The sequence below is a fragment of the Podarcis muralis genome, chromosome 17 (genome assembly GCF_964188315.1).
Source record: "Podarcis muralis chromosome 17, rPodMur119.hap1.1, whole genome shotgun sequence".
Taxonomy (NCBI): domain Eukaryota; kingdom Metazoa; phylum Chordata; class Lepidosauria; order Squamata; family Lacertidae; genus Podarcis; species Podarcis muralis.
The window spans coordinates 5157853-5184915 of NC_135671.1; the positions used below are offsets into that span (position 1 = coordinate 5157853).

General features: G+C 44.5%; 1 long non-coding RNA gene across 1 annotated transcript in view; it reads left to right on the plus strand.

The window, feature by feature from the left end:
• LOC144325946 (uncharacterized) overlaps positions 1–27063 on the plus strand; it is a 351581-nt gene that overhangs the window by 195202 nt on the left and 129316 nt on the right. The window lies entirely within an intron of this gene.

Here is a 27063-nt window from a genome sequence, read left to right on the forward strand (position 1 = left end):
TACCTTAAAAGGTAAAGGGACCATTAGGTCCAGTCGTGACTGACTCTGGCGTGACTGACTCTGCTCATCTCGCTTTATTGGCCGAGGGAGCCAGCGTTTGTCCGCACACAGCTTCCAGGTCATGTGGCCAGCATGACTAAGTTGCTTCTGGTGAACCAGAGCAGCGCATGGAAACGCCGTTTACATTCCCGCCAGAGCGGTACCTATTTATCTACTTGCACTTTGACGTGCTTTCAAACTGCTAGGTTGGCAGGAGCAGGGACCGAGCAACGGGAGATCACCCCGTCGAGGGGATTCGAACTGCTGACCTTCTGATTGGCAAGCCCTAGGCTCTGTGGTTTAACCCACAGCGCCACCCGCATCCCTAGGTACACCCCTTCAAATAGGCAGAAAACCTGAGGTGCATAGCAGGGCCAGCTAGAAGAACCAACCCCAGAGTGAGGTCCAGAAGCTAGACAGAGAGACCCAGAGAGACACATTTGGTCCCTGAGCCTGCCCACCCCTGGCTGGCATTCCTGCAGAATTCATCCCTGACCCAACTCTTAAGACTCCATCTTATCCTGGTTTGGAGATCAGAGCAAGAGGGTCGGCCAGTAACTGGCAGCGGCAGAGCAGGAAGAGATGAGTGGGAGCACGGAAGCACAGAGGCAGTGAAATGGAAACATGCTCATTTCAATTGCATAGGAGGCTTGAAGAAAATCTCCCTAGAAAACCAATAGCCTGTAATTATTTTAATGAATGTCTCTGCAATTCCCATTACTTCAATTTACTCTCTACCCGGCAAAAAAAGATTTGGCCTAGCTCTGGGATTTGGTTTACCAGGGAGTGAAAATATCCTTTGGTACAAGGCATTTTCTAATGATACTGCTTTGAGAGGGAGGGAGGGAGACTGAAAATGTGCTTCCTTAACCTCCCTCCCACAGCAGCCTCCTAATGGAATTATTCAAAGCAAGGCTAATCACACATACTATGTGCTCACCGTATGCAACTGGTTTCCATCTAGCTGTCTGAAAGCCCCTCCTGTGGATGCTACAGCTCTTGTTAGCTGCTGGAAGGTTTCTCAGCCCACCTGCGAAAGTCAGTTTCCTTCCTCCCATAGCTTGTGGGGGGAAATGAGGGAGCTGGCTTCTGTCATTCATTGCCAGGTAGCATCTCATCTAGATTACACCAGTACCGTCTACATGTAGCTGCCCTTAGAGATGGTTTGAAATCTTGAACTAGTACAAAAGGCAGAAACCTGGTAGCCAGTTTGGTGTAGTGGTTAAGAGCAGTGGACTCGTAATCTGGTGAACCGGGTTCGATTCCCTGCTCCTCCACATGCAGCTGCTGGGTGACCTTGGGCCAGTCACACTTCTCTGAAGTCTCTCAGCCCCACTCACCTCACAGAGTGTTTGTTGTGGGGGAGGAAGGGAAAGGAGATAGTTAGCCGCTTTGAGACTCCTTCGGCTTGTGATAAAACAGGATATCAAATCCAAACTCTTCTTCTTCTTCTTCTTCTCTGGTACCAGTTTTCCCTGTTTTGAAATACCTTCACCAGCCTGTTTCTGGGCTCAAATCAAAGCGCTGGCATGGACTTTCTTTTTGTTGGATGGTTTTAGATGAGTGCCAGAGGATATTTTGTTAATTAATTATCCTTCCTCTTCTTACTTGTGTAAGAATGGGAATACCTATTTCAGCAGAGTTAAAAATCCACCCTCCGTGCACAGCTTATCCTTAGAAGCTTTGGAGGCAAGGTTGTGTAACCTTCTACTCAAACATTTTATGATATCCAGCAATGCTTAGGCAGACTTGGGTTATCTTCCTTCTTGGATCATCTTCCTTCTATGTTTCCCTCTTGACAAAGAAATCACGCTCAGACTGTTTAAGTCCACAAGAAAATATAAGGTTTACTCACTTAAATTACTCACAGGATTCAGACAGATACAGTGATGAAAATCAGATAGGCTATCATCCTTAAAAGTCCATATCCCAGCTCAAAATGGTGTCCTGCTCCCTTGAAGAGACCTCACATGCACCTTTCCCATTGTAGGCAAGAAAAAGAGTGTGCAGCAACAGGAAAAAGAAGATAAAGTTTTCTACTGTTCCCCCTTCCGCCACAAAAGTTTAGAGGATGTGACATCACCCTGTTTGTGACTCTCTAGCAATGATGCATTTGGGATTTGGCAGCAGATTCTTCCACACTTTCAGTGTGGATGGAAGAAAACTGACATAAAAAATGGGGCGCCTCAGTTCTGGGGGCCAAATGTAGCCTCAACCTGGCCCTCAGGGCTCTTCCAAGCTCTTCTTCCCTCCCTAGTCACATCCTCTATCTCTCCAGGCCACAGCTTTACTTCGTACTCTCATTGAGTGTTTTGTTTTGTTTTGTTTTGTTTTTTGCCCAGCTGGAATGTGTCTCTGAACTCTGAGGATGCCATTTGCTTGTCGAGATGGAAGACAGAGAGGTGTGTGCAAGACTGTGTGTGGAAACTAGTCCCCTGTGCAAAGGGAAAGCTTGCATTTGTGCCTCTGCCTAGGGCCCTTAGACAGCTGCATAGAGACTGCTCCCTTCAGAGCCAAAACATGTCAAGTATAATTGATTTTATTCAAACAGAAATGAAAGGTGAATGTGTATTAATGGAGGTTTAAAATGGAAAATGGCAAAATGTGTATTTGCTAACATTTGGGCTTTTCCACGGTTGTTTTCTAAAGGACTCCTTAACGAATAACTGCTGATTGTTTCTGTTACTCTAACTGTTGTAACCTTAGATCAAGTGACAAAGGTATTGAGTTCCAAATTTGCCATTTTGAAAGGGTGGTGGCTGGTAGTCTTTCTCTGAGCATGACAGAGAACAGAAGGATGTAAATGAAGCTCTCCTGAAGGGACAGCAAACAATTTATATAGGAATGTATGGAAATATATTACATTGCATTTTTGTATACTGTTTTGTTTCTTATAAATCTTTGTTCCTTTCCCCCTTCACTTCCCACCTTTCTTTCTCTGTATCACTTTATTTCTTTATAATTGATTTTTTCCCTATAAAATATTAATACTTTTTTAAAAAATAAAATTGTATACCGCCCTTCATCCACAGACCTCAGTACTGTGTAGACAGTACTGTGCTGGATTCAGTACAGCGGTACCTCAGGTTAAGAAATTAATTTGTTCTGGAGGCCCGTTCTTAACCTGAAACTGTTCTTAACCTGAGGTACCACTTTAGCTAACGAGGCCTCCCGCCGCTGCCGCGCCGCCGGAGCACGGCTTCTGTTCTCATCCTGAAGCAAAGTTCTTAACCCGGGGTACCGTACTATTTCTGTGTTAGTGAAGCCTGTAACCTGAAGCGTCTGTAACCTGAAGCGTCTGTAACCCGAGGTACCACTGTATAAGACAGCTTCTTATGTTTCCGTGTCTATTTTTACCAGTTCTGTTTAAAATAAGGGCCAACAACTTCAGAGAGGGCAGCTCTCCTCCCCCCCCCTTAATCAATTACACAGGAATGGGGGTTCAGATAGGGGAGGGATTCCCCCCCCCCTTTTATCCCTGGCAATTCCACTCCACCCACAAGCAAATATGAGGCACAGGACAAAAGTTCCCACTGGCAGTCCTGATCAGAATCGGGACCCCTGGTGTCTGAAATTAATTATAAGATGGGGGCAGCAGTGATGTAGCAGAACACAGAACATTTAGCCAGCTCTGTAGTTGGGCTGCAAGCCATAAACGCTCCCATGGCTTTGTGTAGCATTTTAGTTCTTATGCGGTCCAGCATTATGTATATTTGTTCAGAAGGATGTCCCTCTGAGTTCAGTGATACTTGCTATCGAGCAACTTGGCACTGGATAGAACTCGTGGTGCTCACAGAGCACAAAAGAAACGCGCGCACACACTTTGTTTCAGGGTTTTGGCATCGTTTCCAAGACCAGTGCTTTTTTATCAACCTTTGCTGCCTCCAAATGTTAGTTTCTTGGAAGTTTTCCATGGAACATGGTGAGCTTTAAATACACTTATTTTAATTTTCTCTCTCTTTTTAAAACTGTGCTTTTTCACAGCAGCCTCCTGTTGTTTGCTTAGCAACCATTACAGTCACGTTGTCGGAGAAGGAAGGGGGCACACAGAATAATTAGTCGGGTTTTATCTGCTCTGCAGCAGAATTTTAAAAATACAAAAGGTGACGACTGTCACTCTGAACTGCTCCCTCCTGATTCTGAGCAAGAGTTTCTTCAAACTTTGAAGTTAAGGGTAACGTGAGCGGAATCAAAGTGAACTAGAGAGCACCAAGCCATCTGGCACAAGAGCTGATTGATCTCAAAGGACATCTGCTGAAACCTTGTTGCAGAACCCTCAACTGCTCTATGTCCTACAAGTTCAGTGCAAATGTGGAGGCCTATGTGTGTCTAAGCCCAAATGAGTCCTGTGGTACTTACACACACCTGTGTGTGTTTGCATACAACTGCAGTCTTCTTCTCTGTAGTCTTGGTTTAATAACGGGGCTTCCAACCTGAGCATCGGTTGACTCTGCAGTCTGGACCTCAGGACCAAAAGTTGCAAGCCATGAAAAAGAGCTGTTCTCAGCCTCCTGGTGTGGCTATGGGGGGAACTACCACCTGTGGGGGGGGGGGCAGTGTGCTCTTCTCCATTCATATTGGATGGGTTCAAGAGAGAGGGCCTTTTCAGTTGTGGCGCCCCATCTGTGCAATGCTCTCTCCATTGAGGTCTGCTGGGCACCTTCACTTACATCTTTTCAGCACCAAATAAAGACTTACTCTTTTCTCTTTTTCTGTTGCACTGAGATAGTTTTGTTTCCAGACCCTTGATCATGTTGGTTGCCCTCCTCAGCACACGTCCTAGCTTGTCAACATCCTTCTTAAATTGTGGTGCCCAGAATTGGGCACAGTATTCCAGTCTGACATTCTCTTGAGACTCTAGTTAAACCATTGGAATTAAGAAAATAAATGGAATTGTTCCTTTTCACTCCAATGGGGAATATGGTACTATAAAATCCAAACAGAGGTGCTTCAGTGGTTTGTGGATTAAGCCTTTGTTTCAATCCCATTAGAGGCAAGGGAAATTGACTAGCACCCACAAATTCAATGCCCACCATTCTCCTAAACAGGAGAAGCCTAGCATAGAAGACTTGTGTATAGTGCACAGATCTGAAAGGGCCACAAAGGGTAAACCACCCAAAAGGTATGCTGAAGAGTTTGCTAAAACAGTCATAGCAGATACAGCTGTTGTTAGTAACTCAGAGAAGGTTTGGAACCTTCAAGCTTCCAAGAGGTCCAAAGTTTAACCTCAGAAGATGCTGAGCCAAGGTTAAATGCCATGAAGGCTGAGCTTGATTCCTTAGAGAGGAAAAAGACATGGGAACTAGTTCCAGGCCTGCCCAGGCCACAAAAGGTTTACAAAGTTCAGTTATTGCAAAAGTTTTTCAGTGTTAATTGCATTTTTTAAACTCACCATGGTATTTAACAATAATACCTTATGTCCTTTAGAGGAGAAATTGTCAGTTGTAGAATTTTAAATGCCCATCATCATCCTTGGCTTCACTCAATTTTTTATATAACACTCTTCCATTTTCCTCTAGTTGTGAGGGTGATGGATTTTCTTCTAGTTGTGATAGTGGTCCTGCCCTCACATGAAGTCTTGGGTTTGCAATTTTGGGAGAGGGGAGACTGCGGCACTGGGGAGAGGGCAGGCTGGTGAGGTCTCCTAGACTTAGAGGCCCGAGTTGCCCTGCCCTCGCATGAAGTGTTGGGTTTGCAATTTTGGGAGAGGAGAGGTTGCCTGCTGGGGAGTGGGCAGGCTGGCGAGGCCCCCTAGATTTAGAGGCCCTAGGATTCAGCCTACTTAGCCTATACATAAATCCAGCACTGGATTTCATTTAACTTTACTACGATGCATTCTAAAAACTCCAAAAGGGAGGGAAGTAGATAACCAACCAAAGTAAGGAGTGTAGTAACTGTTGCCAATTGTCTCTTTCTTTTTGTAACAATTTCAAAGCTGCTTGCCCCTTTAAGTTCAAACTTCGAACGAGATGATGCAGGCAGTAGGGGGAGTGGCTTGCTGTAGCTTTCTAATGGTTTGCTCTGCTTACAAGGGCAATTTGAACTGTCCAGAGATGTGGCTGAGTCTTCAGTCCCTTGCTGTTCACTGCAGCCAAGCAACAGGACCGCCCCGGAGATAGCAGGCCATAGCAGGCAACAGATTTAAAACTGCCCAACCTACAATGCCTAGGCTGGATACTGTATGCTGGGTAATTTTACAATGGCCTCTTGCTACACAGAGGAGCCAAACTGCTCCAAAACAAAATGTTCACCCAGCGCATTAAGTCCAGGCTCTTGTTGGGGAGGAGGGCAGTCAGTAAATGAAGCTGAGCAGCCAGGTTAGGCCACTGGGGGGCTGAAACACTCGTGGGCCCTCAGCCAGTGCCTCTCGTGATGGCCCTCTGCCAGTGGCATAGCATTGGGGGGCACAGGTGTTGTTGCCCCGGGTGCAAAATTCGTTAGGAGCGCAAAATTTCAACACCCGGTGCTGCCTGAATACAGCTATACACTTCCATTGCTAGGCTGCATTGAAAATGGCTTCTCTGTGCTAACCACAAAGTGACCTTTCCAGAGCATGGAACAACCCTTATTTTCTTATCTCTGTGGCTGTGATTTCCTGGGTGACGTGGACGTTGTTAGGCAGTTAAATGCACGCGTACTCCGTCCGTTTCGCTCCCTCCCACTCCCCTGCACACTGCCCCAAACGCTGGCAACCCTTGCTATGCCACTGCCCCCTGCCACTGGCTCTGACCAAGGACCTTCCCAAATGTGTCATGAGGAACAATAAATAGTACCACAAATGAACTCACTACAGCTGAAGGATAACCGAGTACCACTTGAGCTGGAAAAGAAAATGGCACACTTATGCACTTGGTTTGTTATGTATATATGTCTAGGATTTATATCCCTCCCTTCGTGTTATTATGTTACCTGAAAGAAATTTCACCATTGGGAAACAGCCCTTAGTGCAAACAGACATGCAATCTTTTAGTAATTGAGGTAAGGTTAATACAAGTAAGATAAATATTTTGCCTCAGATAATATACATGCTATGAGGTATTTCATTATGTATTCATCAACTGGATTTCCAAAAGATCAGTGTTATGCATCTGAAGTTTATTTGGAGCAAATCTCCACCTCACTTATCGCTTAAGAGAATGCAGCTACCAGTATCGGAGGGAAGTTTTGATTTAGTTTATACATGTGCATAGACCTTTAGCTCTTACGATTAGCATGTTTCTTTTGTGAATACCCCAACATGGGTAATTTTAGGGTCTAAACATAACAAAGACCAATACCACCTACAATCTTAGCAACTAGCGAGATGTGGCATATATTGGCTCTAATCGGTTACAAATTGACTCATAGGCTCCTACCAAATGAACATTTTTAGGGTAATCTAGATTTGAAGATAGAGGCCGTCTTTTGTGAAAGAAATGGGTTGATTGTGGGATTTATACACTGAATCATCTGATAGGTTCAGATGGAGAATTTTTGGTATTTTCTATATTGTGGTATAAAAATTATTTCCTCGTGAGTAGCAATAGCTTCAGTTACACCTGTCGGCATCTAAGTACTACTTGCTTTGAGTTCTTTGGCATCTTCTAAATTGTTGGAAAGAGTAATTGGATCTTCTCAGAAAACCAAAACCACAATTACCATTTATAAATGCTTTTCTGAGCTTTGTAAAGTAGATGTTCAGGAATGTAGAGAGTTGTTGAATAGGGGATTATAATGTGCTATACAACCTAAGCAATGGGAAATTGTTTTAGAGTCTGTAGTTTTTAGTTTCTGTAGATTTGAAATTGAGAGTTATCCAGCAAGAATTGCTGATATACTAGACTCCACCACCTTTGTAGAGGAAAGTACTGTATAATAAAGATAGATGCTGAAGATGTTATGTGACATCACAACATCTGGCCCCCAAATTGCTCTCATAAGCTGGTACCTCTGCCTGTCAGCCTCAAGGGGAAGAGATCTTACAAGATGAGCTAGTCAGACTGGGGTTGACAAACTTTATTCAATCTGCTAAGAAACATGAATCCCTCAAAAGCAATCAACAAATTACAAAAACAAAAAAAGTGTGAGTAAGGGATATCACTTTTGAAGGATTCGTGCTTGTTAGAAGATTGAATAAAGGTTGCGACCAATTGAAATGAGAGAATGTTCAGACATTTCCCATCTGCCCGCCTTTGGTTCCTAAAACACTATGGAGTGCTGCTGAACCACTGGCAGGGAATGCAATGTTGTTGCTGCTGTCCCCTGAAATCCAAAATGATATAAACAGGGAAACAATTTTCCAGATCACTTGCATCAAATAGTCGGTGCTAGAATGTGAGGATAAGATGGAGCCATGATGCAGCTCAGCAGAAAAGGTCTGCTCAGGCAGAGCAAACATGCCTGCCTTCTTCCATAAGCACAGCCTAATATCCCAAGGACAAAAGAGAGAAATACGGCAGTATTCCTGGTGAAGCTGTGCACCACGTCATTCAAAGTCTTATCTAGTTTTCATTCCCCCCCCCCCAAATTTTCTTGCTTTTTTTGCTTTTTAGAATACATTGCTTTTGCAATTTAATTGCTACTGTTATCCATGTTATCATATCATCATTGTTAAAGACAATCAAAAGAGAGAGAAAATTTTCACATATATCTAATATGTAAAAATCCTAACACCACTATCTAAAGCAGGGTTTCCAAAACTTGGGTCTCCAGTTGGTTTTGGACTACAACTCCCATCATCCCTGACCGCTGGTCCTGCTACCTAAGTTTTTGAGTAAGTTTTTCCATTTGGGCTACTTGCCACAATTTAGGATACCACTGATCTAAGTTTGCTCCTCCTAAGGCCTCCAAGAGTGAACCAATATTATTCTCACAGTCACCAAGTCTATCAAGGTTTTAAATAACAGATCCTCATTTTCTTCCACAAAAAGATTTAACAATGTCAGTTGTATTTTAACAATATTTGTTTCCTATTATTTTGCTAAGTATAGCACCCCACAATTTGGTACACTGCCACCGCATATACAGGTATGATCCTATAGTGTCATAGCCTCTCTGTAGGATCCCTGAGTAGGTGTTACTGATGTGTGCCAACTTTGAGTAAGTCATGTACCACCTGCCGTCGATTTTCCTGTTTTAGTTTCTTATACTCAGTTTTAACGTTAGTATTATCTCGCAAGTCCGTTTGGGTCACTTTGTGAATGAAGCTACTAGAAATGCAAATGATAGTATCATCGTGCAACCATGATTCATATCTGTATTGAATCATCTGAACACCAGCTTTTGCAAGCAAATAGTGCCAGCATGAAAGAAAGCAGGAAAATACATTGTTGAAACAAAGAGAGGGGGGTGCACTTCCTGACAAATAGCCCCCGTCTTCAGAAAGGCTCTTCCTTGCTTACACTGGAACGTTTCAGCCATTTCTGGAAACATGTTGTTTTTCTACTTGTGCTGGGCACCCGGATGATTCTAAACAAAATTTAGACACACCTTAGAATAGTTTTGCAATATTAACAAAATATGCAAAGGTTTTGCTCTACACACTGGCAGCCCAAGTCTTTGCAAAGTACATTGCAAAATCCATTTAATAATCTGTTGACTTTTATCTGAGTCAAATTATACCGTATTTTTCGCTCTATAACACGCACCAGACCATAACACGCATGTAGTTTTTAGAGGAGGAAAACAAGAAAAAAAAAATTCTAAACGAAATAGTGGATATATGATTTTTGTGGTTCATGCTGTGGCCACAGACATGTGATCTGACAGTGAGTTTGGAGTAGCCCAATGCAAAAACCCTGAGGATCCATGTGGATCCATGCTTTGCAACCACGGAGGAGGGAAGGAAGGGGAACCATGGATCCTCTGCTCACGACTGCAGCAGATCATCCCCGCCAGCCGCAGGCATTCGCTCCATAACATGCACAGACATTTCCCCTTACTTTCTAGGAGGAAAAAAAGTGAGTGTTATGGTGGAAAAAATACGGTACCTCTTCATATTTCCCTCAGGTGAATGTTCATTCTGACTGATGTTACATAGTGTCCCAATCCCTCCCCCCCCCCCCCAATATTTGTTGGGCCTGCGGCTCTTTGATTACTTTGAACGGGCCTATTGCTACGGTTTTGCATAACTTGTTACCTGGTGGTATGGCAGGGATTTGACAAAAGAACCTTAATGTTCCTTTAATGGATGCAGATGTTTCCTGAACGGGCAATTCACCTGCAGGGGTGGAATTGCAGACTAGTGTTCTGCTGGGTAGAAGGGACAGAGAGAGAAAGGAAGAGGCAGCTTGCACTTTAAAAGAGTGAGAGATGAGCTGAGAGCAGCTAGCTGAAACCTGGGATGTAGTTTTCCCCAGGGCTAATGATCTGCTTCCTGCTGTAAGAGTGTCTGTTTGCCTCCATATTCCCTCTGCTTGTGCACTTGTCAATAAAGCAAGTGTGTGGTGTTAGCTGCAGCATGTTTGCTTCATTGAGAAATGCACAAGCAGAGCATATACGAAGGCAGACAGTTCAGAAATGGGCAGGAGAGGTTGTCTCGATATATTTTGTTGCTGTACACAGTCTTGATATTGCAGTATATAAATGGCAGTGTGTTAATTTTTTATAAATAAATAAAATAAATAAAAATACCAGGTTGGAGCTTGTAGCCCAAACGAAGGTGATGCAATGGTTCTTAGGATTGGGGAAAATGACAGGGAAGGCTACTAAGGCAATAGGCAGACCAAGAAAACATTGTAGACGTGCAGGAGAGGTAGTTCAGTGTGTTCTCTCAGCAAGAAGATGGAGAGTGCAGCAGACTTTGGATATATCAGGCAGTAGCATTGGATTGGCCCTTCAGAATCACCTGACCAGCCCTGTGGAATGCCTTCCCATCAGATGTCAAAGAGATAAACAATTATACGACTTTCCAAAGACGTCTGAAGGCAGCCCTGTATCAGGAAGGTTTGTTGTGTTTGGTGTTTTGCTCTGTTTTTTATATTCTCTTGGAAGCTGCCCAGAGTGGCTGGGGCAACCCAGTTAGATGGGTGCTGTGTAAGTATTATTATTATTATTATTATTATTATTATTATTATTATTATTATTATTTCCAGGATAGAGACTGTTCTGGTCCAAAGTATTTGTATCCTGCATTTGTGCTTGCATAGCCAGTGAAGCAGGAAGCCAGGAATCGGTGCCTAATCTGAGGAGAGTATGGCTACAAAGACAGGAAAGATAGGGTAGAAATAAAGGAGGAGTTGTGGTGAGGCCAAGCTGTTGCACCAGCTCTGAGAACTCATGAACAGATGGCCCTGAATCATCCTGGAACTGCCCAGCATCAGGATCCAGAGCATGCATGGAAATTGTCTCCTCCCTGCACCCAATGGATGAGAGTCCTTGGACTGCTAAGCGGGTCCAAATTGTCAGGCCATCCCGTCAACCTGAGCTCACTCCCACTGCTACTGCTGAGGTCTTGGGAGTGCTGAAGAGGGGTGCAGCAACTTTTACAGCTGGGCATCAGGGCCCATTGGGAGCTGTCCAGGGTCCTACTTAGTGTAGCTATGATTGGAAAAAGTGCTCTTAGTTGCTTCCACTTCCTCCATGAGTTCCAAAACCCAACAGAAGACTGGAGTGGTCTCTATCATTGGCGATCCCTCAGACAGGGTGTCCTTTGGGGAAGAGGTCACTAGCTATGCTTTGGAATGTACAGAGAGTCTCCAGGGTTGCTATCTGGGCTGGCAGCTCCCAGAGGATTGTGCTTCCCCTAGGCTTTGGTGAATGTCTTGTTGGGTCTGAAGTTTGAGTACTGGCACGTCCTGAAAGCATAGGCTTTTATTACATATAAAAAATCAATTGATTTCAACATGACAGCTTAGAGTTTATGTGTTGGAAGACAGAATGCGAACAGGATGGCAGCCAACGAATGTGCAAAGAGAGGAGAATGTTGCTGGATGTTGACAGAGGCCAGTGTTTCATCCCCTTCTCCCAACACTTGGAAATCATACCCGCTTTGTCTAATGCCTGCTAATTGTGTCCTAGGAGAAAAATAATGTATTCCTTGCATGCTGGAGCAGATGACTTAATTGAAATAAATTGAAATTGGCTGCTCCTCTTAATAGAGTGGCTTCAAGGGATGGTGCAAGGATCTTAGCTCACATTTATCTTGTTCCAGTGGTTCATCCGGAAGAGCCTCGGGAGAGCCCTGATCAAAGCAGAGAAAAAGCATGACATGCAAACCTGAATTCACAGGGCTGGATTAATCTGTATTGATCTCACTGATGGCATTGTGTTGAACATTAGGCTGCTGCTACTCAGCAGTTCTTATATGCCTGTGTTTTTTTGTTTTTTTATTCTGATAAAATATGTCAGGAGTGCTCTGATGGTGTTTCCTGCTTGGCAGGGGGTTGGACTCGATGGCCCTTGTGGTCTCTTCCAACTCTATGATTCTATGATTCTATTCTATGATTCTATGATGTTTTTATAATGAGAAATGGCCATAGCTTAGAGGTAGACATCTACTATGCATGCAAAAGGTCTCAGGTTTGATCTCCAGCATTTCCAAGTAGAACTGGGAATGTTCCTTGCCTGAATCCCTGGAGAGCTGCTGCCAATCTGGGTAGACCAGAGTTTCCTTAATTTGGTTCTTTTGGACTACAATTCCCATCATCCCTGAACACTGGTCCTGCTAGCTAGGGATGATAGGAGTTGTAGTCCAGCAACAGCTGGAGACCCACGTTTGGGAAGCTCTAGTGTCGATCATACTGAGCTGATTTGACCAATAATAATTCACAGTAATGACAGTACCAAGAGGTCAGGTAAGTCCTGTGGTGGTCTTGTAGTAAGGTGAAGGCTTACTGGGAAATGATATACAATGAAGTGAAAAGGATGTTTAAAATAACATTTGTTTTAAAAAAACCCCAGAAGCCTTTCTCTTGGGAATTATAGGGATAGAACTACCTAAATTGTATAGAAATTAATTCATGTGTGCGACCTCAGCGGCAAGAATGTTACTTGCCCCAAAATGGAAAGAAGAAGAAGCCCCAGCAAAGGATACAAAAACTTAAGGAATATGCAGAAATAAATGGCCAAAATTACCAGAAGAATAAGAAATCAAGATAACAAACTTTTTATGAAAGAATGGAAATGGTTTATTGAATATTTACAGATAAATTGTAAACAGATAAAAACACTGGCAGGATTATTATAATAACCTGCAGCTACATAAGAGTATATAAAGAAGATAAATGAGTAAGTTAATTTGGATATGCAGAAGATATTAAAAATAAATTAAAGGAACCGCAGAAAGAGGGGAAAGGAGGTCAGGTTTTAAAATGTCAAAATGATTGTAAAATCAGTGAAATGTATATATTTGAAAAGTATAAATAATTTTTTTAAAAAAGAAGTCAGGTGGTCAGGAAAGTCCTGCTGACCTACCCCACCAGATGCCACTGGATATGATCACTTCACACGTTATATACCTGAAAATGTATATACCTGCAAAATGCATATACCTGCAGTGAGCACGCTTTTGAAAAGATGTGCATCATGTGACTGATATACTGCTCTGATTGCCTTCAACGCTCCAAACAGTCCATATATATGGTAAACCCAGATTTGCCTTGGTAATGTGTGAAATGACCTAGAGACATCACAAGTTAATTGCCTCCCGTTGAAATACTATAAATACTATGCATACTGCAATTAAATTACAATGGCAGTCTTTCACACCCTCCATTGTTTTGCATCCTTATCCTAGTAAATGTTAATGCCAATGAAACCTGTCTCCATACAGTTATATTTCAGATTCTGCTCTAAAGAAGGATCATGATTAAGGCCAGTTAGCTCTATGCTTTTCAAAATTCCATGCTCTATTGTTTCCTTAAAGAAAACCTTCACAAATCTTTATGGGCTTGAAAAAAGTTTTGCAAAGTTTTGCCGTTTACCCCATGGAAAATCAATTATTAAAGTAAGTAATATTGTAGGCATAGATCAGATCCTGTGGCTCACTGCAGCACTGTTGCGTGTGTGTGTGTGTGTGTGTGTGTGTGTGTGTGTGTGTGTGTGTGTTCCCATTCGATATTCCAAAGGGTTGCATATACATATTTAATCAGAGGCATTAACATTAATTATTACCTCACAATGGTTCTCTACCCAGGGTGACTCGTCTTTTTTGTATATACTGGAATGTGTAATGACTTCGTTGCAGGATTTTGCTATCCCAGCTGCTGCCTCCTTTGCTACAGTTGCTTCTGCTGTATATTCTCAGGCAGAAAGAGGCATCTGTGCAAATATGTTGTGCTGCAGGGCGAACTATTGAAGATCTGGAGTTGGCTTGCACTGTGCTCTGACCATTAATTATTTGGAGGCAATCTTTGCTTGGCCAAGTCTTTTCTTCACACAGAGGGTTTGCTGTTAGAATCATTCAAAGTCTAAGAATGGCTTCCACCAACAGCATTGCACTGTGATTGAACTGTGTCTGCGGTGCAATACTTCACAATAGAGGTGGGAGGTGTTCTTGAATGCTCCCCGCAGAGTGAAGAAACACCCTTCAGTGCTGCCATCCCATTGGTAAAACAGCATCAAACCTAGCGTTACATAAAATACATCCAACAAACACAAAACGTAACCGGTTGTGCATTCACATAAACAATGGTTAAGAACAGTGGACTCGTAATCTGGTGAACCGGGTTCGCTTCCCCGCTCCTCCACATGCTGCTGCTGGGTGACCTTGGGCTAGTCACACTTCTCTGAAGTCTCTCAGCCTCACTCACCTCACAGAGTGTTTGTTGTGGGGGAGGAAGGGAAAGGAGAATGCTTTGAGACTCCCTAGGGTAGTGATAAAGCGGGATATCAAATCCAAACTCCTCCTCTTCTTCTTCTTCTGTATTTTTATCACAGTATCAAATACTTCTCTTGCACATAATCAACACATAAAGTACAACAATGTAAACAGGAGTCCCAATAGATCAGTTCATTCATTTATTCATAGAGTTCAAATGTCTGCTAGTTTCTGTTCCACGTATGTCTTTGTTCATAAAATCCAAATGGGAGCTTACTACAGTTCCACAGAATCTAGACAAGGATCTCCGAAATAATGGCTTGTTTCGCCCTCCTGGGCTTCATCAGTTGTCATGTTCTAAATAATATAAATGAATATAATATCATATTGCAACATATCTTAACAAATAAGAATACAGTGGTACCTCGGGTTAAGTACTTAATTCGTTCTGGAGGTCTGTTCTTAACCTGAAACTGTTCTTAACCTGAAGCACCACTTTAGCTAATGGGGCCTCCTGCTGCCGCCGCACCGCCACACTGCAATTTCTGTTCTCATCCTGAAGCAAAGTTCTTAACCTGAAGCACTATTTCTGGGTTAGCGGGGTCTGTAACCTGAAGCATATGTAACCTGAAGCGTATGTAACCCAAGGTACCACTGTAATATGAACAATTGTACCGTAGGTGTACATACCGTGTATAGTATATCAAGATAATGGAACTTATGACATGGTGGTTTCTGCAGTGAACAACAACTGTTACAATGTAAGGTTATATAGACAGGAGCAACCATCCCATTGGTTGCAATGTAGATCTCTTAGCACTGTTGTGAAATGCATCAGTAAGGGGCACCACTCACCACCCAGGTTGCAGCAAACTGCAACCTCCAGCCATAAGGGAAGTCCCACATAGAGAGTATTATAATACAGTGGTGCCCCGCAAGACGAATGCCTCGCAAGACGGAAAACACGCTAGACGAAAGGGTTTTCCGTTTTGGAGGCGCTTCGCAAGACGAATTTCCCTATGGGCTTGCTTCGCAAGACGAAAATGTCTTGCGAGTCTTGCCATTTTTTCCCCGCTTCCCCCCCCCTTTTTTCTAAGCCGCTAAGCCGCTAATAGCCTTTTAGCAGCTCAGCCGCTAAGCCTTTAATAGCCGCTAAGCCGCTAAGCCGCTAATAGCGCTAATCCGCTTAGCCACTAATGGGGTTGCTTCGCAAGACGAAAAAACCGCTAGACGAAGAGAATCGCGGAACGGATTATTTTCGTCTTGCGAGGCACCACTGTAGTCTAAACTTGAGGTTTCCAATGCATTTATCACAGTGGCCAATAATTCCTTGTCCCGGAAAAGGATGCCGTTGATGCACTAAAGTGATGCTGGTAGGCTCTCTTCACCATGGAGGCTACCTGGACCTCCACAGATAGAGAGGGCTGAGAAAGTCAAGTAAGTCTGCATTTAATGGTGAACAAATTCCGAAAACAATTTGAGAGCCAAAACACAGCCCAAAGTTCTCTGAATTTTGCCATGTAGTTCTGCATCCAAGTAATGCGTACAAAAGTGTACATGCTAGGGTAACGTGTGCCTAAAAATGCATATATTACTGAAGATAACACACAAATGTATTTCTTTGAATAAATAAATAATAATAATAATATTATAATAATATCTTTATTGTCATTACCCCCTCTCGGGGACAACGAAATTACTTGACTGCTCCATAAAAACACTAATTAAAACAATACAGTATAATACAGCAAAGAAGATTAGATGACTTTCAAAGTCCAGGCTTCCCATTCAGGGCCGAGATCGCTCTGGAGAAGAAGCTGTTCTTAAGACGGCTCGTTCTTGTCTTCATCGTCCTGTATCTCCGTCCCGACGGCAGGAGCTCGAAGAGACAGTGACCAGGATGCGATGGATCTTTTACTATGTCCAGTGCCTTCCTATGGCACCTTGTGGCATAAATCTGCTCTAAGGTGGAGAGTGGGCAGCCAACAATGCTCTCTGCTGCCTTAACAACTCTGCACAACCCCATCCTGTCCTGGGTAGTACAGCTTCCGTACCACACACATAAGCCATAAGTGAGCACGCTCTCAATGGCACAGTGATAGAAGGCAAGCAGCAGTTTCTGCGGAAGATGGTTTTTCCTTGGAATTCTCAAAAAATACATACTTTATTCCTTACACCCTGCTCATCTGACTGGGTTGCCCCAGGCACTCTGGGCAACTTGCGACATAATAAAAGCACAACGAAGCATAAAACATTAAAAACCTCTTGATACAGGGCTGCCTCAGATGTCTTCAGAAAGTTGTGTAGTTGTTTGTACTATATACATTAAAGGAAATTTCATTAAAATGCTATTATAAGATGAAATTCACACTGAAATGCTGACGGATTTCCCAGAAGACATCTTAAAAATAAAAATCCAGTGGCTTCAGAAATGTGAAGAACTGGATTTAAGATTCAAAAAATGAGAAACAGAGAGAACCAAAATTGGCAGATCCCGACAGATTCATTCATCCCTATCTATGGGATGGTTCAGCGCATCCCTGAACCATGTAATAAGGTTTATGTGCACCCAACTTCCTCTACCTTGGTCCCCCTAAGCTGATAGTTTGCCCTTTTTCCAAAGCAGGATCAATGGATCACCAGAGAAACCTTCGTTTTCCATTGGGGCCTCATGGCCTCACAACCCAATGTCTGTGCAGCTGCACTTGTTCATTTCTGGGTCACTCTCAAACTGCCATTTTTCATAGCTAGAAGGCTCTCTTATCAAAATTAATTAAATACCTGACATTAATCCTCTAAATGGTTTTGCTTCTGCTTAAGGTATTAATTAAATGTTCTTGGTTATGTAATATGAACCAACAAAACTTAATTAAGTTTCCTAGAAATGCTTACTTTATTATGGAAGGCAGTGGTCATATAATAAATGAGTCCTTAGCTAGTCTCTTGAGAAGCATGATTAGGGCGCAATCTTTTCTGTAATTGCAAGCAAACATAGTACATTGATTTGGGTGGAACCCCAGCGGAGTATTTGAATAGGTTCTGTGCCAAAATTTTCACTTGCCTTTTTTCTCTCCCTCTTTCTGTCTCCCTGTCTTTCTCTTTCTCCTATTTGCCATCCATTTATGATAAAAGAAATGGCATTTGAAAAATTACGAGAGGGGAGAGGAAATTTTGGTGCAATTTTCATGGGTGTGGGTGGGTGGGAGGCTTTTTGTCATGCTCAGCTTACTTCTAGCCACATAACACCTGAAAGACCTACATTGGCTCCCAGTATATTTCTGAGCACAATTCAAAGTGTTGGTGCTGACCTTTAAAGCCCTAGACGGCCTCGGTCCAGGATACCTGAAGGAGCGTCTCCACCCCCATCGTTCTGCCTGGACACTGAGGTCCAGCACTGAGGGCCTTCTGGCGGTTCCCTCACTGTGAGAAGCCAAGTTACAGGGAACCAGGCAGAGGGCCTTCTTGGTAGTGGTGCCCACCCTGTGGGACGCCCTCCCACCAGATGTGAAAGAGAAGAACAACTACCAGGTTTTTAGAAGACATCGGAAGGCAGCCCTCTTTAGGGAAGCTTTTAATGTTTAACAGACTACTGTATTTTAATGCTTTGTTGGAAGCTGCCCAGAGTGACTGGGGAAACCCAGCCAGATGGGCGGGGTATAAATAATAAATTCTATTCTATTCTAAAGGGTATGTCCAGGAGAACGCAGGAGCTGTGACTCATGTCACCTTTCCCTCGAATGACAACATGGCTGTGTTGGGGGCTGGGCTGGTGGATGGCAGCAGCTGGGCAGCATTATTCAAATGCCCAGAGTGGCTACATGAAAGGCAATGTGTGGATCTGTTGGGGGAGAGGTCCCAAGCCGTTAATGAGTGGAAGGGAATAGATGCTAGAAGAGGGGAAAGAACAAGACAGTTGAAAGTATGAGGGACAGTGGGATGGCTTCAATTAGAGTCCGTCAGGAAAGAGATTCATCTTGGGGGAGCCCACACTGGTGAGCCAGTAAGGAAACATGGCAGGATACTTTGGGCAATAGATATTGGTCATAATATAGACATGGAAGAATGGGAAAGATTGTGGAATATGGATATGAAATTTACAGCATGTTATGGTCTAAGAGAAAATGATATGAAAATGATCTATTGATGGTATCTAACACCAAGTAAGTTGGCAAAAATGTATAAATCTAAATTAAATCAGTGTTGGAAATGTAAAGAGAAAGAAGGTTCATGTTATCATATGTGGTGGTCTTGTAGTAAGGTTAAAGCTTACTGGGAAATGATATATAATGAAATGAAAACGATATATAAAATAATCTTTGTATTTTAAAAAACAACAACCCAGAAGCTTTTCTTTTGGGAAATGTATAGAAACTTATTTATGTAAACTACTATAGCGGCAAGAATGTTACTTGCCCCAAAATGGAAAGAAGCAGAAGTCCCAGCAAAAGAAGAATGGGTACAAAAACTTATGGAATATGCAGAAATGGCGAAACTTGCCGGAAGAATAGGAAATCAAGATAACAATTTTCTAATAACAGAATGAAAATGGTTTGTAGAATATTTACAGATAAATTATAAACAGATGAAAACATTGGCAGGATTATTGTAGTAACCTGCAGTTTTATAAGAGACTATATTTAAAGAAGATGAGTAAATGAGCAAATAAAGTTAATTTGGATATGTAGAGGATACTAAAAACAAATTTAAGGAACCACAGAAGGAGGGGGAAGGAAGTCAAATTTTGGAATGTCAAAATGATTGAAAAATTAGTGAAATGTATAAACTTGAAAAGTATGTATAAATGTATGTATGTATGTATGTATGTATGGGACGCAGGTGGCGCTGTGGGTAAAAGCCTCAGAGCCTAGGGCTTGCCGATCGAAAGGTCGGCGGTTCGAATCCCTGCGGCGGGGTGCGCTCCCGTCGTTCGGTCCCAGCGCCTGCCAACCTACCAGTTCGAAAGCACCCCCGGGTGCAAGTAGATAAATAGGGACCGCTTACAAGCGGGAAGGTAAACGGCGTTTCCGTGTGCTGCGCTGGTGCTGGCTCGCCAGATGCAGCTTTGTCACGCTGGCCACGTGACCCGGAAGTGTCTCCAGACAGCGCTGGCCCCCGGCCTCTTGAGTGAGATGGGCGCACAACCCTAGAGTCTGGCAAGACTGGCCCGTACGGGCAGGGGTACCTTTACCTGTATGTATGTATGTATGTATGTATGTATGTATGTATGTATGGGAACATGGCAGAATACTGTGGCCAGGGAAAGAGAACACCACCTGTTGGGACTTTGGCAGGGCCCCTAAGTCCTGTTGGAGTTTTCCTAGGCGACTGAAACTCCTTGCGTCCAGCACACATCCGAGTAAGGTAAAGGGACACCTGACCATGAGGTCCAGTCGTGGCTGACTCTGGGGTTGTGGTGCTCATCTCGCTTTATTGGCCAAGGGAGCCGGTGTACAGCTTCCGGGTCATGTGGCCAACATGACTAAGCCGCTTCTGGCGAGCCAGAGCAGCGCATGGAAACGCCGTTTAGCTTCCCACCGGAGCGGTACCTATTTATCTGCTTGCACCTTGACGTGCTTTCAAACTGCTAGGTTGGCAGGAGCAGGGACCGAGCAACGGGAGCTCACCCCGTCGCAGGGATTCGAACTGCCAACCCTCTGATTGGCAAGTCCTAGGCTCTGTGGTTTAACCCACAGCACCACCCACGCCCCACGCTTCCGAGTACCAGGCCCCTTTGTAGCAGAGTATCACCCAGCCTCCAAGCCTGTAGGAGTTCCAATTCTAGCACGTAATGCAGAAATAAATCACAGGAAACAATCGAGCACAGACAGGAATCTTTGCTGTCGGTCTGAAGTGTAACGGTTGCAAACTATACAAGATACAGTCATCTGTCAGATCCCTGATACAGGTTCAGCTCAAACGCTCTGGGCCTAGCCCTAAAAGCTGCCAGACCCTCTCTCACATCTTAACAGTACAAGAGCAGATTTTAGACTAAATACCGTTCTTTTGTCCAGGCCAGAAGCAATGCATGCTTAGAATAAGGTTACCAGGGGAGGCTTGGGAGTCACGGCCGGGTGGCTGTTGCCCAGTTTTTAAAAAACTCTGCGCATTTATGTTTCACGAGGTGCGAAAGAAGGGCTTTGTACCTTGACAGCAGAGAAACCGCATGCCATGCACCCCTCCTGGGCAACTCCCAAGCCTCCCTCAATCTATCAAAACAAAGGGGGAAGGGGGCAGGAGATTGGGGAAGGCTCAGGAGTCATGGGCGGGCGTTGCGCCGTTGCCCAGTTTTTTCAAAACTCTGCGCATTTACGTTTCACAGGGTGCGAAAGAAGGGCTTTGCACCTTTATACAATATGCATGTGTGCTTGGGCCCAGGGTCTTTTGCCTCAACATCCCCACTACTGACTCCCTGTTGCTACTCGGCTTCAAAAAAAAATTTTTTTTTAATTGTCCCTGGATTCATTGAAAAAAATCTGGTAACCACAGCTTAGAACATTCTTCAGAGTGAGTGACCTTGCATCTGTTGTAAACAACCAGCTTCGTGCAGCTTCTGGAAACTCACACAGTGTTGTTTCTGGGAATGAATTTTTCCCCAATCCAGGAAGGGAGTTCAGTGGTCAGAAGCTTGCTTCCACATCCGCTGCCAATGCAGATGCACACATCTTCCTATCTTCATTGCAGTAAACTCCTAAGCCCCTTTGAACTGGCTAAAGGTGCCTTCTGATGTGCATGGCGGATGCAGACCCTCACCCAGATCGACCAGCTGTGTTGTGCAAGGAATTGCTTGAATGTGAATTTTGCTTTCAAACCTAGCTGTGTGAAGATACTGAAACAGTCACTGTTTGGGTAGGAGTCATAGTAAAAAAAAACAACAAAAAGTAATAATGAAATAATCTAAATGTTGCATCGTTGCCTAGCATGCATCCTTATCTATGGTGATGCGCACGGTGATGCGCACTGCACTTCCTGTTGAAAAACACTTGCACTTTCATGCTTCAGGGGGTTTTTTGCGTGTGCTTTTCGTCCTGGCTTTCTTCTCCTATTGTTTTCTGTACAGACAGGCGGATGGTTCCAACGCTCTTCCGCCGCTGCTCTTTTATCCCAGTAAATCAGTTCTTTCTATCTGAGACTGTAATAACTCCTCAAAACGTGCCACCTGTAATTACTGAAATTGCAGAACTTTTCTGTAATTGCTATAATTATGTGCATTGTAAGCTCCCCCCCACCCACCCACCGCCCGATGTTCTATTTTCAAGCAGGTTGATTGACATGGAGACTTTGTCACTGAGTGAGCACTTGCAAGTCCTCCAGCTCAAATCTGTTAGTTTCTCTGAAACAGGCCACAGAGGACAACAGCAATAGCTTAACCCCATGGGCAGCTTCTTGTACGCTGTATTTTTTAGCTAGAACAAAAAAAAAAAATAACAATTCTTTAGTGGTGTTTTTATTTACATGGAGATAAAAGAGTGTTCTGACTGTGTGAGATGACCTTTCAGCTGGGCTGCCCTAAAGTCAAGCAAGAGGACTCGGGTTAAATTCAAGTACCTTCTTTATTCCATCGCAATACACATACAGGAGCCTGGGTCATGCAAATAATAGACCAGGGTTAGGCAACCTAAGGCCCATGGGTCGGATGCGGCCCATTTGCCTTCTCAATCCGGCCCGCAGACGGTCCAGGAATCAGCATGTTTTTACATGAGTAGAATGTGTCCTTTTATTTAAAATACATCTCTGGGTTATTTGTGGGGCATAGGAATTCGTTCATAAATTTTTTCAAAATATAGTCCGGCCCCCCACATGGTCTGGGGGACGGTGGACTGGCCCACGGCTGAAAGAGGTTGCTGAGCCCTGTAATAGAATAACACATTCTAACTCAGGGGTGGAGAACTTGCAGCTCTCTGGATGCTGTTGCACTACAACTCCCATCATCCCTCAGAACTCACCATGCTGATTGGACCTGATGGGAGTTGGAGTCCAACAGGATCCAGAGAGCAATTAGTTCTCAACCTCTGACCTAAGCAGCTCTGGCCAAATTAAAGACACTTTGTGACCCCATGGACCAGAGCACGCCAGGCACTCCTGTCTTCCACTGCCTCCCGCAGTTTGGTCAAACTCATGCTGGTAGCTTCGAGAACACTGTCCAACCATCTCGTCCTCTGTCGTCCCCTTCTCCTTGTGCCCTCCATCTTTCCCAACATCAGGGTCTTTTCCAGGGAGTCTTCTCTTCTCATGAGGTGGCCAAAGTATTGGAGCCTCAGCTTCACGATCTGTCCTTCCAGGGAGCACTCAGGGCTGATTTCCTTATAATGGTATAATTCCTCGCGATCTTGCTTTCAGACCTGCCCCCACCCCACAACAGTACTGAAAGCGAACTGGTGTATAACTTCCCTGATAGCATTATAAGCACCACAAGCATTACAAATGTAGCATAAAAAGCACATCTAGAGGAGCCGCTAAGCATTCTCAGCAGGACACAGGAAGATCTACAGCAGAAGTTGTGTGTTTGCCTCCTTCTCTCCCCTTAGTTTGAGCCCACACACTTTCATGTGAATGTCTGATTAGGGCTGTTGCGTTCCTGTTATATTTCAGGTAATGCCAACTTGTTAAATGTTATCAAAAACAAAGCATCCCCCTTTCAGAACTATTCTTTTTAAAACTCTGGCTCCCTGCCTCCCCAGAAAAAGATGTGAGTTTAGTGGGTGAATATGATTCATCAATGTCTTTAATTGGGCATGATATTCTAGAATCCTGCTTATTACTGATGATTTCTTAGATACTCTTTTTTTATTTTAAAAACCCAACTGCACAGTTTTCTGAACTTTGCACATTGCGCAAAGACGAGAATATAGTTCTACATTTGCAACGATGATATAAGGTTTTGTGATGTGGGGAAAGGACAATAATTGCTTGTTGTGAGTTTCTCCCATGTTTTGTCCCCAGGGACCTCGATGAAATGCTGGATCTCGCTGTTCTCTAAATCTACAGAACTTTACCATCTGGCTGTTTGGAATGTCATAGCGAGGGATCTAACATCTCCGAGTACACAGTCCTCTTTTTCTGGTTGTGGAGATCGTTAGCTCCTCTGACAGTCCTGGGCTTCCTAGCTGGAGAGCAATTAAAGCAGCTAAGCACAGGGTAAAGGCAGCTCCATTGGCACCAGAACCAAATGCAGACTATTTTTAGCTCTGTTATAAGTTGACTATATGAATTTAGAATGATGGAAATGGGAAAGAAAGCCGTTTTTGGCAATGTCTGCTCCTGTTTACAATCTTTCCTCCCTGGCAAGGAATTTCCATGTTGCTATAGCAATCTTACAAAAATCAGGTTCACCCAGGCCATTCCAAAGCCCCCCACCCCCACCCCCACCCATTTTCATGGCTAATTTAGTGATGCCGTGACTTGGAACTTTTCAAAGGGGAAACTTAAATTATTTAGTCTTCTCTGAGCTCTGTGGTTCCCATGAAATGTGCTCTGCCCGACCTTAGCAGACACAAGAAGATTGTGGCTTATATAGCAAGGGTTGGGAACGTCAAGCCTGGGGGGCCAAATGCGGCCTGCTTGACCCTCTGGCTGGCTGGCCACGTCCTCCACTAGCCCTGCTTAGTGTCATCTGTGAGTGTTTTTGGCTAGCTGGAAAAGGAAAATGCCTCTTCCTTGCCTTCATGGAGAGACGTGTGTGTGTGTGTGTGTGTGTGTGTGTGTGTGTGTGTGTGTTGGTGTGTGCACAAGTACCACTGACCCCGTGTGGCCAAAATGTGGCCTACTGCACAAAGGTAAAAGTCCATCTCTTGCTCTGCTCAATTTTGCCTCTTGCCCCAGCCCCCCTCCCTGGTATGCGGCCCCCTAAATGTTGCTGCCAAGAACTGAGGCCCTTGTCATTCCTATTTTCCCAGTAAACCCCTTTAGGAAGAGGTGCTTTAAACTGGTGCCTGAGCAGTTTGTCACAGTGTCTGAAAATGGATGCAGCTTCACGACAAAGGTGGTGACAACTTGTGCGTTTATTTGGCCCACTCAGAACATTTCTGCATGCGTGCGCACACATAACCCAGGACTGCAGATGGGGCTCGTGTCTCTTTTGATGCTTCCTTGCTTTGCTGCCAGCAGTTCCAGCAGCTGCAGCTCTCCCCAGCTATAACTATAGCCTGCCACCTGCCCAATTCCCTTCCTTCTGCGAATGCTCCATTTCCCTCCTCCCCATGCCAGCCAGGAACAGGACTGGCAAGAGAACTAGGCAGAACTTCAGCTATGAGTGTAGAGGTAAGGAAAGCTACGCTGTCTGGGAACTGGCAGGGCATCTGCTTGGCATGAAGAAGGGTCCCAGGTTCAGTCCCTAGCAGCCCTTGGTGAGATCCCTGCCTGAATTCCTCAAGAGCTGGTTCCAGTCTATGTAGATAATTCTGTGCTGGGTGGGCCAACTGTTTAACTCAGTATAAGGTAGGTTCCTCTGTAACTGTGAATACCAACATTGTTCTTAAAGGGGTGGGTCTCTTGACTAAGGGCAAATCTACACTGGTCAGTTATGACATTAAAAATGTGTTATAAAAATGTGACACCAAAGGGTGCTGTAGAGCAGCAATCCGTCATCAATGGGAAATTGCATTGAGAGCCAATATTCCATATTTTTAACATCGTTTTTTTACAGCCAGTGTAGATCCAGCCTAAGTCCAGATCTGGTGATCAAATGGATAGATATCAGTTCTTGGCATGTAGCCGAGCTATTAAGGGGATCTTAGCTGTTGCTTTTTCCATTTCTTTCATTGTTTTTTCTTAAGATGTTTGCACACCCAGATTTGTGTTATGCATTCGTGTTTCACAGTAGAGAAAGCCATTTCCTCCACCATCCCCAGCGGCTAGATTGTTGGGCTGGAGACATACATCCCCACTCAGTGAGGAAGCTCCATTAGCAAGTCCTTATCTCTGAATAAAGTACCTCACAGCAGCGGCGTAGCGTGGGTTGTCAGCACCCGGGGCAAGGCAAGTAATTTGCGCCCCCTAACCCCTAACCTGCCGCCGCTGCCAGCTTCTTCTTGCTGCTGCCTGGGCTGGGGTATTTACGGTAAGGTAGCCACGGCGGCGGCGGCAGGTCCGTGTCAGGTGATCTGAGGCGAGTTGCCGCTGGCGCTGCCGCCCAAACGACGCCACTTGTCCAGAGGAGGGCAGAGAGGAGAGAAAAATGCAACATGGCCCAGCCGCTGCAGCAGCAGCGGCGCCGGCGGGGCTATGAGGAGGGGCTGCCTGGCGCGCCCTCCGCAGCCCTGACGCGCGGGGACCGCGGCGAGCGCTGAGAGCCGCTGCCAGTTCGTCGGTTCCGCGAGACATGGGGCTCTGCTACAGCCTGCGCCCGAGGCTCTTCGGCGACTCCGGAGGCGGCGAGCGCCCCCCCCCCCGATGTTTTGCGCCCGGTGCGGCCGGCCCCCCCTGCACCCCCCATGCTACGCCACTGCCTCACAGGATTGAACGTGGGCAAAAACAGCAAATGAAATCCTTTAGAAGGTGGGCTTGATCAGCCACACCATCCAATGACCAAAGATCAGTAGGCACATCAGAGAAGACCTCCCAACTTCAGGTGAGCACACATTCATGCCCTCCCTATAAAAATAGGGACGTCCTACTCCATAATAATAATTTTATTATTTATACCCCACCCATCTGACTGGGTTGCATATATAAAAACAAAATAAAACATTAAACATTTTAAAACTTCCCTATACAGGGCTGCCTTCAGATGTCTTCTAAGTATCTCCTGGGCTTGGGGGTCACATAACTCCCTCCCCTCCAGCATTTCTCTGATGAAAACAGGGACATCCTACCATACCCTCCAACATTTCTCCAATGAAAATAGGGATGTCCTAAGGAAAAGCGGGACATTCCAGGATCAAATCAGAAACTGGGATGGGTTCTGTAAATCCAGGACTGTCCCTAGAAAATAGGGACACTTGGAGGGTCTGTACATTGTGTCAGCCTGGCTGTTACCTTGAAGGTGAAGTCTCTGAAATAGGTATCAAGTGGTCCTTCTCCAGGCCCACATAGCAGACAGGCTCCTCGTGAGAAAAGCCTGTACCCTGGAGGAAAAACAGACCATCAGATTCCTTAATAGAAGCACTGAGTTGCACTCAACATTGGGGGGGGGCTTCATGCGTGCGCCACCCCCTCCAACTGAAAAAGAACTCCAACCCCCTCCGGCATTAATTGAATGTGAATATACATCCAACCCGGCCAAGCCAACTCAGCCCACCATCCCTCACACATACCCCCACCTCGCCACCCTTTCTACATACACAGAGAAT